We start from the raw sequence: 13,837 nt of genomic DNA, 5'->3' as shown, positions 1-13,837 counted from the left end.
TAAACGGAGACGTAACAATATATATATACAAAATGTACACTTAAATCAACCTCCCCCATTGACTCAGCGATAAGTCAATGGGCTTATAACGCTAAAAAGTGGGTTTTGATACCCGTGGTGAGAAGATCATTGCCCATTGTGTAGTTTTGTGCTTTACAACAAATTAAACAAAAATATAACTTAAAAATATACAGGACTTGATCAGTGGTGTAATTAGTTCTCAAAGGACCTTGAGGAAAGCATGAGACTTCACTACTCTCTCTGCAACTCACCAGTATATCCTCAAGTAAAGTGACTGTCTTTTGATTGGCTACCATTGTGGCTCTCACGATTTTCGGACTTTGCCCAAAACCTTCTTTGTGTGTGTCAACATGGACTGCAAGCAGCACACCTCTTCCTTGATCCACAATGGAAGCACAGCTCTCTGTCACAGCCAGTAATCCTCTTTGTTCTAGAGGGCCCTAGCCTAAGCCAATTTGGTGGCTATCTCCTGACAATGTCTCTAGTAGATAGCAAAATTCTTTCTCAGTGGTGGTAGAGAAGGCCAATGAGCTGACTGATTAGTTTGGATCACCATGGAGAATTCATATCTGGTGGTTTAAACTTCAGAGGTGGCAGGTATTGTCTGGAGTCCTACTCCACTCTCACCTTCCTTCAACATGGGGATCAAAGGCATGAAAAGATTTTCTTTGGCTTTGGTATGCAGTGTTCCCGCCAAAGGTGTGAACACACCTGTCACTTTGGTGCTTGAATACACTACACTCTCCAACAGCGCATTTCAGAAGTGGTTCCTAATGTTTCTTAGAAGGAAAGGCTTATCCTGTTTTCATGGGACCTAATGATGGTGATTGGTTGCTGCTTTGCCACTTGTAGGCTAGGTTCCTTCAGGGTTGATGAAGTAGTTTTCAGTGCTGTTCTCTTTATTACTGGTACACCCAGTGGAGGTTTGAGCTCCATAGGCCCTACTTTGACGATGGGGGCTACCTAGTCCCAGGATACATCAGTGCTAATCTGACGAGCAAAGCAGTTTTACCCATGGGCTCAGCTATGGTGAATGATAAGTTTGCACTCAGAGTCAAAGAGTTAGCCATGTAGTCTAATCCTTTGCTGGAAAGGTAGTGCTGGTTTTACTGATCTTCATCATATTGGTGTTCCATCTATCAGCATAAAATAAAATACTTACAACATAGTCAGCAATTAAGAATGGAGAATCACTGGCTTGTTTAGGAAACTATAGCTACAAAGGTCAAGAGTTTTATTTTCAATAGCAGAATGAAAAGATAAGGTAAAATGAATTCAAATTGGTCAGTAGTTCAGCCAGGTGTGTAAATTGCTTAAAAGGTTATAACTGCATAGTTAAAACCACGAGCTGCTCCTAAATTACTTTTAGATTTGGGGATTTAAGACTATATCTTGATCAAGCAACATTTATATGGACTATGTCTATACTCATGCCCCATATTGCTCATAAAAAAAATGTATCCCTAACATTTATGAACTTCTACTCAGTCCCCTACGCTTCATTGTGTATACTCTTGACCAATACCTATAGCCGTGCTTTCCTCTGTTTCTACTGGAAAACTAGTAATATGACTTACCCTTCATTCCAATCACATTTCTTTCACCACCATCGGGTTATTACATGGATAAAGCCTCGGTCCAGTAAGAAGAAAAGTGAGTATAGACTGCAAACTTGTTCTTACACACATGAGTTGATTTAGATTTGCTGACATCAGCCTCTACTACTGATCATGACAATCCATAAAAGTTTACATTATCTCTCCATAATGACATTCTTTCAGTTACAAGTTTAGTGCTACTTAAGTGAAGTTTACAGAGCTTCACCACACAGAAATTACTTTCTTTCTCTGGCAGTACAATCACAGCCTACATTTTCATGTCTTAACTGTAGGCCCGGCATGGCCAGGTGGTTAGGGAGCTCGACTCCCAATCTGCTGATCGCGGGTTCGAATCCCTGTCCCACCAAATATTCTCGCCCTTTCAGCCGTGGGGGCGTTATAATGTGACGATCAATCCCACTATTCATTGGTAAAAGAGTAGCCCAAGAGTTGGCGATGGGTGGTGATGACTAGCATCCTTCCCTCTAGTCTTACACTATTAAATTAGGGACGGATAGCGCAGATAGCCCTCGTGTAGCTTTCGCGAAATTAAAAAAAAACAAAACAAACTTAACTGTACCTTGTGCTTAAATAATGTTAAGAAAATATTCAGAAAGCTGCGTGCTTACATAATATATCAATCTACTGGCTGAAAATATTTAATTACGACAAAATAACACACTGGGTACACCAAATCTGTATTTCATATACCTAAGCTACTATCTGTGAATTTCATTCACTACCGAAAGTTTCACCCACATATGAGTACGAGTTCCTATATTAATATTTTCCTTTCATGAAAATTCACTACTTGTCAAACACTTCAGTATGGAAATTGAAATATTCTCTCACAAGTACTAAAAAATATAATAGATGCACTGTATCTTCAAATAATAACTTACAGGTCAGTAATCACAATTAACTTCATATCACAAGGTCTTAATATCCAGATCAAATATTTCATTTCCATTCACTTGCTGTTAAAATTGTGTTCTTTGTGTGTAATTGATTTATTTACGTTATATTACACTCAAAAGCGACCTTAAGTAATGTTCAAACATGTGTGCAAGGCCACACACACACGCACATTTTATATATTTATTCCTGTATTTCTCTATTTGGGCTTGTCAAGCTCTACCTTGCAGTATAACTAGAAGTGCTTGAACCAGATCTGGGTCTTCCAGTGGCATTCACCCCTGGTAAATTCTCCTACTTTATGGCTGGGATATTGGCAAAGCAGAATAATTTTTAACTTCTGCATGGTGTCGAAGATCAAGACATTCAATGAACAGGCAAGGTCTTATCGAATGTCGAGACCGTCCACCCATTTTTCCATGTTACAAATCTTGGAAATGCATTATGATGAAGTAATATCTTTGCAGTATTGTTATCCAATATACTATAACACTCCTTCCAGATTTTTAAAGTTCATTAACCATTTCAATGAAGCATGGTCCATCTAGATGGTGGACATCTTAGTATACAATTAGTGTTAACAGTGTTTTAAAAAAAAAGACTATAACCATATGCAGTTCTTTCTTCATTGTACAGTATCTGCATATAGAGAGTCGTAAATGTACAACTAGCATACACAGTTACATTTTCTTCTGAATCCTGCAATTGTGATAACAATTGCTCTGATTCAGCTATAAATGGCATTAGGGTTCAACAGGAACTCACTGTCTTGTTGTCTATATATTAGCATTTGAGCCTTCACTAAAGCAGGTTTTAGGGATCGTAATGCCTATTCATGTTCCTGACTACGTTCAAAGCATGTTCAATTTTAGTGAGAGCTCAGTTTTTACATTGTAATTCTGTAAATTGATAGCCTACCCGAGGACAAGAATGGGAATAAAGTTCAATCAGAATTGTTAAGATAAAATGTGTTTAGGTTTTGGTGAGCTGAATAAACAATACTAAATTGGCTGTGTCTTTTTGCCATGTTTTTAATTGTCATCATAAGAAACTAGGACCAAAAACAAGCCCAAAACACAATCTTGGCCAAAATATTTGCATACTGTTCTGTACTGATGTTATTGCCTACATGCATACAGTAGTTATTGAGTAAATACCAGAGTAATAACAGAGAAGGTAGCATATGGTTAGACAAACCTGTACGATTTGTTATTATGATCTGTATAAGTTGTTTTGAGCAGTTGTTCGTCAAAGCCCACATACACAGATCACTGCTTTGTACAGAAAATTTCTCTGTATTTGGCGTAGAGTCATGCCTCTTCATGTGCCACAAGTTGTAGGGCATCAACTTGTCCGACTGTCTAGAAATGTTATCGAAATGTACCAAGTACTGAATGTTTCTCATTAACTGATTTAAGGTTTCAGGCGCTATTCATATTATTTTTTGTTATATTTTGTCATTATATCTTTTTTGGTAATGTTTTGTTCTGATAGGTGATAAAATTGTTTGTTGTTGTAATAAATCGTTCATGATGTCCATAGAATCTGTTTCATTATACAAATTACATATTTAGATGTTTAATATAACATGCATTTCTCATTTCTACAACACTAAGTGCATTTGTATTTCCTTTTAATAATAATAATCTTATTTATTACAAAATATGCAAACATTTTAGCTAAAACTGTATAATAAAAACTGAAAAAAAGAAAATTACAAGCAACTGCAGGAATAAACAAGCCTAATTCTGTGTTTTTTAAGTGGAACAGTTGCAATATGAGCTGCTATGGTCCCACAAGTACAATGACATATTTATGCAATAAATCACTGAGTTGCTTTCATTGCAATGGATCTATATTGTTTTCACAATCCTCAAACTACGATCTCAGATATCTTGGCAGCCATATACTTGCTTTCAGGTGTAATGTAATTGACACAACCCTGTTATCACTGGCCTTGGTTACTTCCATATCAATCATTGTTTCTAAAACCATTCCAGTTCGAAGCTGGATAACAACTTTCTCATAATCACAATACTACACTGAAACTACATCCCTCCTTGGACAGATAATTTACCAAGATAATGCTATTTGTTTACTGAATAGTAAAGAGTTTATTTCATGTGTGGGCTCTATAATTACATTACATTAATGGGGTTAATTAACATTGATGCCCTAGACTTCTATCTGCTACATATACTAATGCAACTCATTGTTCCTGAACACTATCTGGCTGACACTTGATAACTATCATAGGGAACATTAGTTTCTAAAATGACCAATACATTTTGCAGAACATCCACCTCAAGGATGTCAATGCCAGAATTCACGTCAGAGACAACTGCTTTCATTCTATAAGTTACGTCTCATAGTCTATCACCATTTGCCAGAACAAAGTAGATGTGCACTGGTTGAAGTAATGGTTTTACTCGGAGAGCCTGATACACTGCATAATCTACCAGTGTTTTAGGAACTCCAGAATCAGTAAAATTCTTGATCTCTCCTACTTGTACTCTTATAGGTTTGTACCACGCTTCATCCATTCCCAAAAGAGATAGGCTAACTACCAAACCTTTTGGTACAAGCTGTCTGCCATGCCCTTCTCGAAGTCAGTGGCCAGGACCGACTTAGGCTCTATTAGTTTTCCAAAGCTGTATTGACAATTTTTACTCTTTGCTATTGATTCTTCTAGATATACTGAGCTGTTTGTTTAAACCATTAGCCTTGTTCACCCTGCTGCTCAGGAAAGTAATCTAACATACCATATCCAAAGCATATGCTTTGTTTATCTGTTCAAAACTGATATCTAGCTTGAGGTATCATTGGCAAAGGCATGAAAACAATGGGAGGGCCAGGATGTCCTTGCTTGTTCAGTGGAATTCAGTGTGGTTGCATCATAGGGCTAGAATTTGTGAGTGTCTGGTAAATCTTTTGCATGGTTCACGTTTGACACAATGAAGGCACCTGAGTAGGATTGTCGATCAAAGTTGTAGCCACAGCAGCTTCTGTTGCAGGATTCTTCCTCTTTTATGACTTGTTCAAAGTTGTCCCTTCATGAACTTATACATTAAGATAAGTAAGTGGTCAGACTCTTGGTAGAGTCTTTCTTCTGAACTTGAACTCAGCCTGATGGACTACTATATTTTCCACTGAGTCAAACTGTTGGTGCAATTTGTCATGAAGGTATCACATTATTTCAGTTTCTCCTAACTCAGTGGAGTCTAGGACTGGACAATACAAGCTCAGGATTAGATATTCGACTATCTACTCCTGAGACCAACCTTTTCATTCTGTCACCTGCCTGAAACACTTCAGGAAACGTTCTAGGTCTTCTTTTGATGCATTTTTAAATATCAGAGACGAAATCTAATTTGCCTAACTCACAGGGACCTGTGGTTGTGGCCAAAGCTTCTCTCTTATAGGTTCGTGGCAATAGTTAACTGAGATGCTGCTGACGTCATGGGTAAAGTGCAGTCGGCGTATGCAGGGATCTCAATCCTCAGCCAAGTAGTTCCTTGATCTAGGGCACAGAATAATGAGTTCCTCCTGACAGCTCATTCATCGCCTTTGCAGTACAACCCCAGTTTCTTCATGATCTATGGTTGATCTAGCAGGATATCTCCTGGTTTTGAGAAACTCTTGACTGTCTCGTGGTTTGAAGTCTTCACGATGGTGGCTCCTATCCCACCTGCTAGGAAAACAGCTTTGATTGACAGACTTCATTTCCCTCAGTGACACTTCCATTTCTTCTTGGCTGATCTTAACCAGAACGGGGGTTGTGTTACTTTAGAATGAAAGCAACTTCAAGACATTTTTGTCTACGTGTTTATGTTAAAAATGCACATACCACGAATAAACTATTTTTTTTTTGCAAAATTTTAGATTGAAAGAAGAATATAGGAAATATATGGTGTGCTTGCATAACATACTGGATATGTGTTTTTAACATTTTCCCTAATCCATTCCTTGTGAATTCAAAACCAAAGGCATACAAAAAGGGTTTGAAATCTGTCTTTTGTTCTCTACGCATCGCTGCCCAGACTATCTTTTATTCCACAATATCATAACCCCTTAGCTGGGATGGATGTGATAGCAAACAGATAAATTTAAAGATATATTTTGAAATTCAAAGCAAATAGAAGATTGTGAAAAATGTCTGCAGTCTAATATAATTTTTATTTCAAATAAAATTGTATAAGTTGTTAGTATTATTTGTTAAATTGAGCATATAAGCCTGCTTTTACAGTCTTTTCAAATATTTATACACAGCTTCATTCACTACAAAAGGAACAAGATGCCCTTTCATTCAAAATGGTTGGGCTTAGTGGTTAGCATACCCAGACTATAAATCTGCGGGTTCATGGTTCATGTCCCATTGTTGCAAAAATGCACTCTGTACTTTGTGGCTATGAATGCATTATAAAGTTTGGTTTGTTTTGAATTCCGCGCAAAGCTACACGAGGACTATCTGTGCTAGCCGTCCCTAATTTAACAGTGAAAGACAGGAGGGAAGGCAGCTAGTCATCACCACCCACCGCCAACTCTTGGGCTACTCTTTTACTAACAAATAGTAGGATTGATCATCATATTATAACGCTCCCACGGCTGAGAGATGGAGCATGTTTGGTGGGACGGGAATTCGAACCCGCGACCCTCAGATTGCGAGTTGAGCTCCTTAACTACCTGGCCATGCCAGGGTGAATGCATTATAAGAGTGACGGTCAAATTCTGCTATTCGATCTAACAGGAGTAGTGCAAGAGTCGGTTGTGGATGCTCTTGACTAGCTATTTCCTTCTGGTCTATCAGTTTAAAATTAAGAACAGCTATGTGTATATAGCCACTTTGTTGCTATGCGCGAAAATTATTTAAAAAAAGGAAACAAAAATCAAATTTTAAATTATACGAAGCCGAAAGGGGGTCGTAGAAGACTTATCATATCTTTTTTGTTATTTAGTTACTTGGAGAGTTATATGTTTGTTTATCGATCAAAGCTAAGTAATTTGTATAGGCACTGTTAGCAAGAAATTTCTGTTGAAGTGTTGTTTGTGAATTTCGGCCCCAACTTGTATCAAAGTGAACGTAGCCTATAACAAACGTTATAGAATAAATACAATTATTTGTTATTGTAACGTGAACTGGACTCCACATTATCTTCACCAAGTAATTCAAAAGAACCTGCGCAACGATTAAACACCTTATAATAGTTTGATGAACGAAAGTATACGATAGATAAACCTCAACTTGAAAAACGACAGTACATTGATGATCACCATCTTGATAATGTAGACGATAGAGAAACCATTATTAAATGAAAACAATGTTATAATACCCATCAGTGAATATTTCTCCAACATATATGTAATTTATATTTCTGAAGTGAAATTATTCTATGTTTTAAAGTCTTCAGTTTTAACAAATCACAAGATAGAAAAGTTTCACTTTCCAATTGAAGATACTTTTAAAAGTAACTCGCTGAAAGAAAATCTTGGCACTGCAATTTGTTATACAACCTTTTCCCTTAGAAAAACGAACTACACTGAGAATATTTAAAAACCCAAGCTCATGCGACTCACACCATCATGATTTTAAATTGAATATACAGTAAATTTGGAACTGAAGTTTCTAAAACAATCATTTCTTGTAGTTTTGCAGCAGATAGCAAAAATGAAACAGTTATGATGTTCTATAGAGTGAGATTACTAGTTTCTCTCATATCTTTCTATTTGATTACTCTTAGAACCTATTTCATGATGGTTTAGGCTTATTCACCCATTGGAAGAATTCTTATAAAGTAACTGTTTCACCCTTCCACGTGGCTCAGCAGTAAGTTTGAGGGCTTAAAACGCTAAAATTTGGTTTTGATAACCGCGATGGATAGAGCAGAGATAGCCTATTGTGTAGCTTTGTGTTTAACAATAACCAAACAAAGCCTTTCAATCTAGGCTGTTTATAAGAGTGGGGTGTCTGATCATTTTTTGATATAACAGCTTTAGATAATTTCAGTCATGTGGCTTTTGCAGGTATAGAAATGTTGATGACGTTTGTTTTTCTCTGTGTTTTATACAGGATTTCTGCACAGAACAAAATCCAATAGTAGAGCTGAAAACGTTGAAGAAAACATAAAATCATCTTCAATGGGCAATATCTTCGGTCATTCAGAGGTAAAATGATGAGCAATAAATGTGTCTAACAGTCTTCAATTCCTAAAACTTTAGAGTTCGCACTTTTTCTCTATTTTATACTATAATTAACTTTTCACTTTGTACAATTGTGTTATGATCCAGCAAAGAATGTTTAACGTAATTATAGTGTTCAAAGCAGGCAATTATTTTTATGTACAAGACTTTTTCTCGTGTTACAGACTGACAAAGAAAAATTTGTTCGCCATTGCAAGGAGATGTCTTTTAATGATTGTCTTCAATATCGACTAGGTTATCCAGTAAGTGTGATATTTCATTTGATACATATTTGACTTTTCAAGGTGGTCATGCTTTACAAATTAATTTGATATGCTGCAAATCCTCAACAGTGATGAGAATTATTTATTGTTTACTTGTGATTTCGAAATATTTATGGTTTACTTGAAATATAAAATTTATATTAATTTTGTTTGATATTTTACGGCCACTTGAAAATCGTTACATTTGCTACAGTTATTTGTTTGTTTGTTTTGTTGAATTTCGCGCAAAGCTACTCGTGGGCTACCTGCACTAGCAGTTCTAATTTAGAAGTGATAAAAGTGAGGAGAATTATTTATTGTTTACTTGTGATTTCGATATATATTTATGGCTTACTTGAAAGCTAAGACTTATGTTAATTTTGTTTTGATATTTTACGGGCATATGAAAATCGTTACAATTGTTTTAGTTATTTGTACAATAAGCGCACAGTGGGCAGTGTCATTGTCATCCTGGAACATAAAGTTATTGCCAAACCTTGGCCTAGCATGTGGCAGAAATATCGTCTCATGTGATGCCTGTAGGAGTCGCCAGTAACGTTTTCCTGTAGGATATGAAGAGCAGTTTTTCCACCATGATAAACAGCTGCCCATATATGTACTGCACCACCTCCTGTGTGTTTCCTGTGGGAAAGATAGTCTTCCCTCATCTGTTCTCCAGGCAAACGACGAACACGAATCTTACCACCAGCTTTAATAAGCCAGAAACAGGACTCATCTGAAAAGATGACATGTTACCAATGTACTAACTTTACTTTGGCATGCTGTCTTGTCCAAGTAACATGGTAATGGTGATGAATTTTGGTTAATATCGGTTTGCAGATAGCCCTTCTTGCAAAATAACCTTGTTTAGTCAGTCTCCTATTCACTGTTCTTCTGGATACCTGGAATGAATGTGTTCATGCCATTCCTGTCGTAATGTGTTGCAGGACTTCTTTCAACCTTGACGTACTAACCTAATAACAACACGGTTATCTCTGGCAGTGGTTTTTTAGTGCCTACCAGTAGACATTCCTGGAACAACGTTTCTTGTCGTTCGATGACGTTTCAGGATTCTGGATACAGTACACTGAGGGTACCCTACTGTTCTATAAATGCCCATTTGTTCATACCATTTCTGGACAGTCAAACAAATTGACGCCCTATAACTTCTGGCACGTGACGAGGCATGATTTGACACCAAGTGCAGAGAAATTATCTGATCAAGGCATTGATCTATTTCGAAAATATTATACCAAAAACACACCCTTTTATACAAAACAGGTGAGTATGTGTGTTTTGACGAACAAATGCTAAAATAACTTATACAGACCAGAATAACAACTCTTACATATTTGTTCCATCATACACTACCTCCTCTGTAGCTACTCGGGCATTTACTCAATAACTACTCTATGCATGAAGACAATAACATCAATATATGTTATGCACATTATGGAGCCACAGTTAACAATTCGTAATTTTGGAAAGTAACCGAAGAATTTACAACATAGTTCGCATGGGAGCCAGAGGCACTAGAGTTTGTGACAATGTGTAATGGTGATATTTGTATCTAACAATATATGAGTATAAATAAATATATGTGTGGTCTTATATGAACATTACATAAAATTATTCATGAGTTTTGCTTAACACAAATGGATCAATTGCCAAAAAATACAATGGTTAAGCAACATGTGGACGGAACAAAGGATTTGGTCTGGATGGCAAGACATTATGATATGAGGGTAACTGTGATTAATGAACTCTAAGGTATTATTATAAACACATTGCACGTGTTATCTTTTTTTAATGGTTTAAAATTATTTTCAGTTTTGAAATTGTAGTATTTGACAAGTAATGAATGTCCATAGAAGAGTAAGAATAACAGTCTAAACACAGTTCTGGTGTTTTTTCGCTAAGAGTAATGGTAAATATTTTGAGTGGACTATCAGCTTAGATATCACCGCAACTGTAAACATAGCGCACCAAGTGTTTGATTTGGTTGTGGTAGAATGTTTTCATTCATGTAACTTGAAATATTTCATAAGAACACAATTTTCAGAATATTTTTGTTGTAGTACAAAGTACACTTATAACACATTAAAAAACGGGCTATGGGTGTTCTAAGGTAGCGACGGAAAGTTACACCCACATGGTGAAATTTGTAAGCTACAATAGTCAGTAATACACTTACAACAGAAATAAAGTCCCTAAGGGGAAACAATGCAAAAGTAAGGGTTGAGGTCATGTAACCCAAGCCAATTCATGTATGTAGAAACCAGTTTTACAGCCCCGACCCATTCTTTTCTACTGGAACATGCGGTAGGAAGAAGAATGAAACAAGGAAACAAGACAAGGGGCTTTTACGTCAACAATGCTCAAGACATCATCAGTAAAGTAGCCTTTAGAAAAGTCTCAGAGACTGCTGAGAATAAAGCTCTCGACTAAATCACCCAAGGTTATTAAACATCAGCCATGCTAGAATGGATCCCCATATACAAACAACACTGACAGGATATGGCTGTCAGACGATCTGAGGCTTGTGCCCTCTACAACAGTGAGGAAGACAAGTTGTGACAAAGAACTATGCCTCAAGAAGGAGGTGTGCCACTTGTGGGCTGAGCTGGCTGACACCATGAGGACTCTAATCGAGGTTAGGGAAACCTTATGGACCACCACTGCACTTAAAGTTTTGTTGGCGAGGTTGAGCTGTGGGGGAAATGAAGCCTCGTAGTAACTGTGGGTGAGTAATGTAAATTATGTATCTTTCTTTTAAATTTGTTGCAAATATATAGGTATCTATAGATTTTGTCTTTATTGTTTTTTTGTCTTTTTTTGCTTCATTTGTATTATTTTCTTTGCTTATATGCTTAGTTAACATATTTATATACATCGAAATGTAATGTGTCTCTTTTTTGGTTGTTTACTCGTTGATGTTGAGTCCGTAAAACGTTTCTCTAATACAGTTTTTTTTTTTACACATTTAAATTTATTTCCTATGTGATATATTTTGAAGGGTTGATTTAATTTTCTTGTGTAGTGAAAGTGTTATTTTATATTTTGATTTTGATGGTTCATTGAGTTATTTCTACTTTAATATGTTGTAATAATGGCAAATTATCTATTTTAAAGGACGTTGTTGATGTGACCGGTGAATCGTGTTTTAATATCAAAGGCTTTCTGTTTTGCTATGATTCCAAATGATCTTTTCCTTTAACAGGCCTGTATTTATATGTTTTATAAGGGTTCATTTGGTGTTAGTATAATTGCTGTGTTAAATACTGTTGTTTTCTATTCTTTGATTAAAGGTTTTTTTATGACGTCATAAATATTTCATTGTGAAAAACTGAATTTAATCTTCATTAAAGGTAATTTTTTATAATTTATAATTTTGAGCATGTTTCTTTCTTAAAGAGTTTCATGTGTAGTTGTGTTCTTTGTTAAAGAGTTTTTATTTTTGAATTATTTCTGTGTTAAACGGTTGTGTTGTCTGCATTATGTTTACCAAAATGAGAGAAGGTTATAAAGCTCCTTGGGCAACACATACTCCGTTATAAAATTCAATTGGATATAAAGTTAACATTAACTGTCAGCTTCAAGACAAGCCCGATAAAGGGAGGGAGGGGAGAAATGTGGTATGCAGGCACACGATGCACTTTCTACCTTCCTATTTTATGTAGAATTTTCTGAAATTTTTGTTTGTTCTAGGTATGTACAATTTTCACATAACACATGGTCAAGAAAGTTATTAAGTTGATTTTGTTCTAGCTGCGTTCATTCCTTTGACATTTTGCCGTGGGTAGATTGACTGTAATGTTGCACATTGTACATAAAGGTCTACAACAGTGTCCTTCAATGGCAGATCAGGTGATAGCTCGAAGTTACAACTTCATTTCGATTTGAATGGAAATGACCAATCACATTGGTAGTGCTAGTTGCACTGATTTTACTTTACTTTACTGATTCAACTAAGCAACGCAAAAATTTGACAGTTTAGAACAAAATTTGAAAGGAATTGACCACTTTGGGAATGAATGTAGAGGGGGTAGAACCAGCTTGATCAATTTACAACTCCAGTAGAGACTCTGCACAGCATCCAATGCAAGTATACATATTGTGTTTGTTAAATATAAAATAACAAATGTTGTTTTCATTGTGCATCATAATTTGTGTTTAGTACATTTCTTTCTTAGCACAAACTCAGTTAGTTTTGGCGGAATTCAGTATTACTTCACAATTTATCTTCTTGCGGCTTTCGTTATATAGTAGACCTACTTGTTAGATATACACAACTGTTTCCATTTAAATATAGCATGAATGTTAAATGTAGCTTTTTTTTAGAAGTGATAGTTTATAAGTTGTTTGGTTATATAACTGTTTACGAATCATATATTGTGTAACTCAATGTTGTGAATTGGCGATTGTTGTATTAGTGCATCATGTTACTAGAACATTCTAAGTTTTTCTCGCTCTTTTAATTGAGTATTATTGTATTATAATATCTCATGGTGTGTCGAATATTCTAGGCCTCTGTCGGGCTATAAATGTAGTTCGAGATAGTTAGATAGATAGATAGATAGATCTAGACTGTGTGATTGTGTGTTTAGCCATAAAAAGTGTATAGTGACGATTTTTAAAGTGAAATTATCACAGATTGTATTGTAATAACAGAGTAAGAAGAATAATTGGTCTTGTCAACTGTGTTATAAAGTAATTGAACCAGACTGTGTGGACTTTGAAGAAAAAGAGAAATTATATAAAATTCTGGATACAACAGTGTAACAAATGTTTGTATATAGGTTTGACTTGTTTTAATATATTATTTTAAAACAAGTGGACTGTGTGTTGTTTGTCTATTGTTGA

At 35.9% G+C, this 13,837-nt stretch overlaps 1 long non-coding RNA gene across 1 annotated transcript in view; it reads left to right on the top strand.

The window, feature by feature from the left end:
- Nucleotides 1-13,837, top strand: part of LOC111085735 — a 30,101-nt gene that overhangs the window by 11,142 nt on the left and 5,122 nt on the right. The window contains exons 2-3 of the long non-coding RNA XR_002610546.1: nucleotides 8,602-8,696; nucleotides 8,897-8,974. This is a non-coding gene — a long non-coding RNA (uncharacterized LOC111085735). The remainder of the gene's footprint in view (nucleotides 1-8,601; nucleotides 8,697-8,896; nucleotides 8,975-13,837) is intronic.

This window comes from Limulus polyphemus, unplaced genomic scaffold (genome assembly GCF_000517525.1).
Source record: "Limulus polyphemus unplaced genomic scaffold, Limulus_polyphemus-2.1.2 Scaffold583, whole genome shotgun sequence".
Lineage (NCBI taxonomy): Eukaryota > Metazoa > Arthropoda > Merostomata > Xiphosura > Limulidae > Limulus > Limulus polyphemus.
Note: the sequence above shows the minus strand (reverse complement) of the source record. Positions and strands in the feature narration are given on the sequence as shown.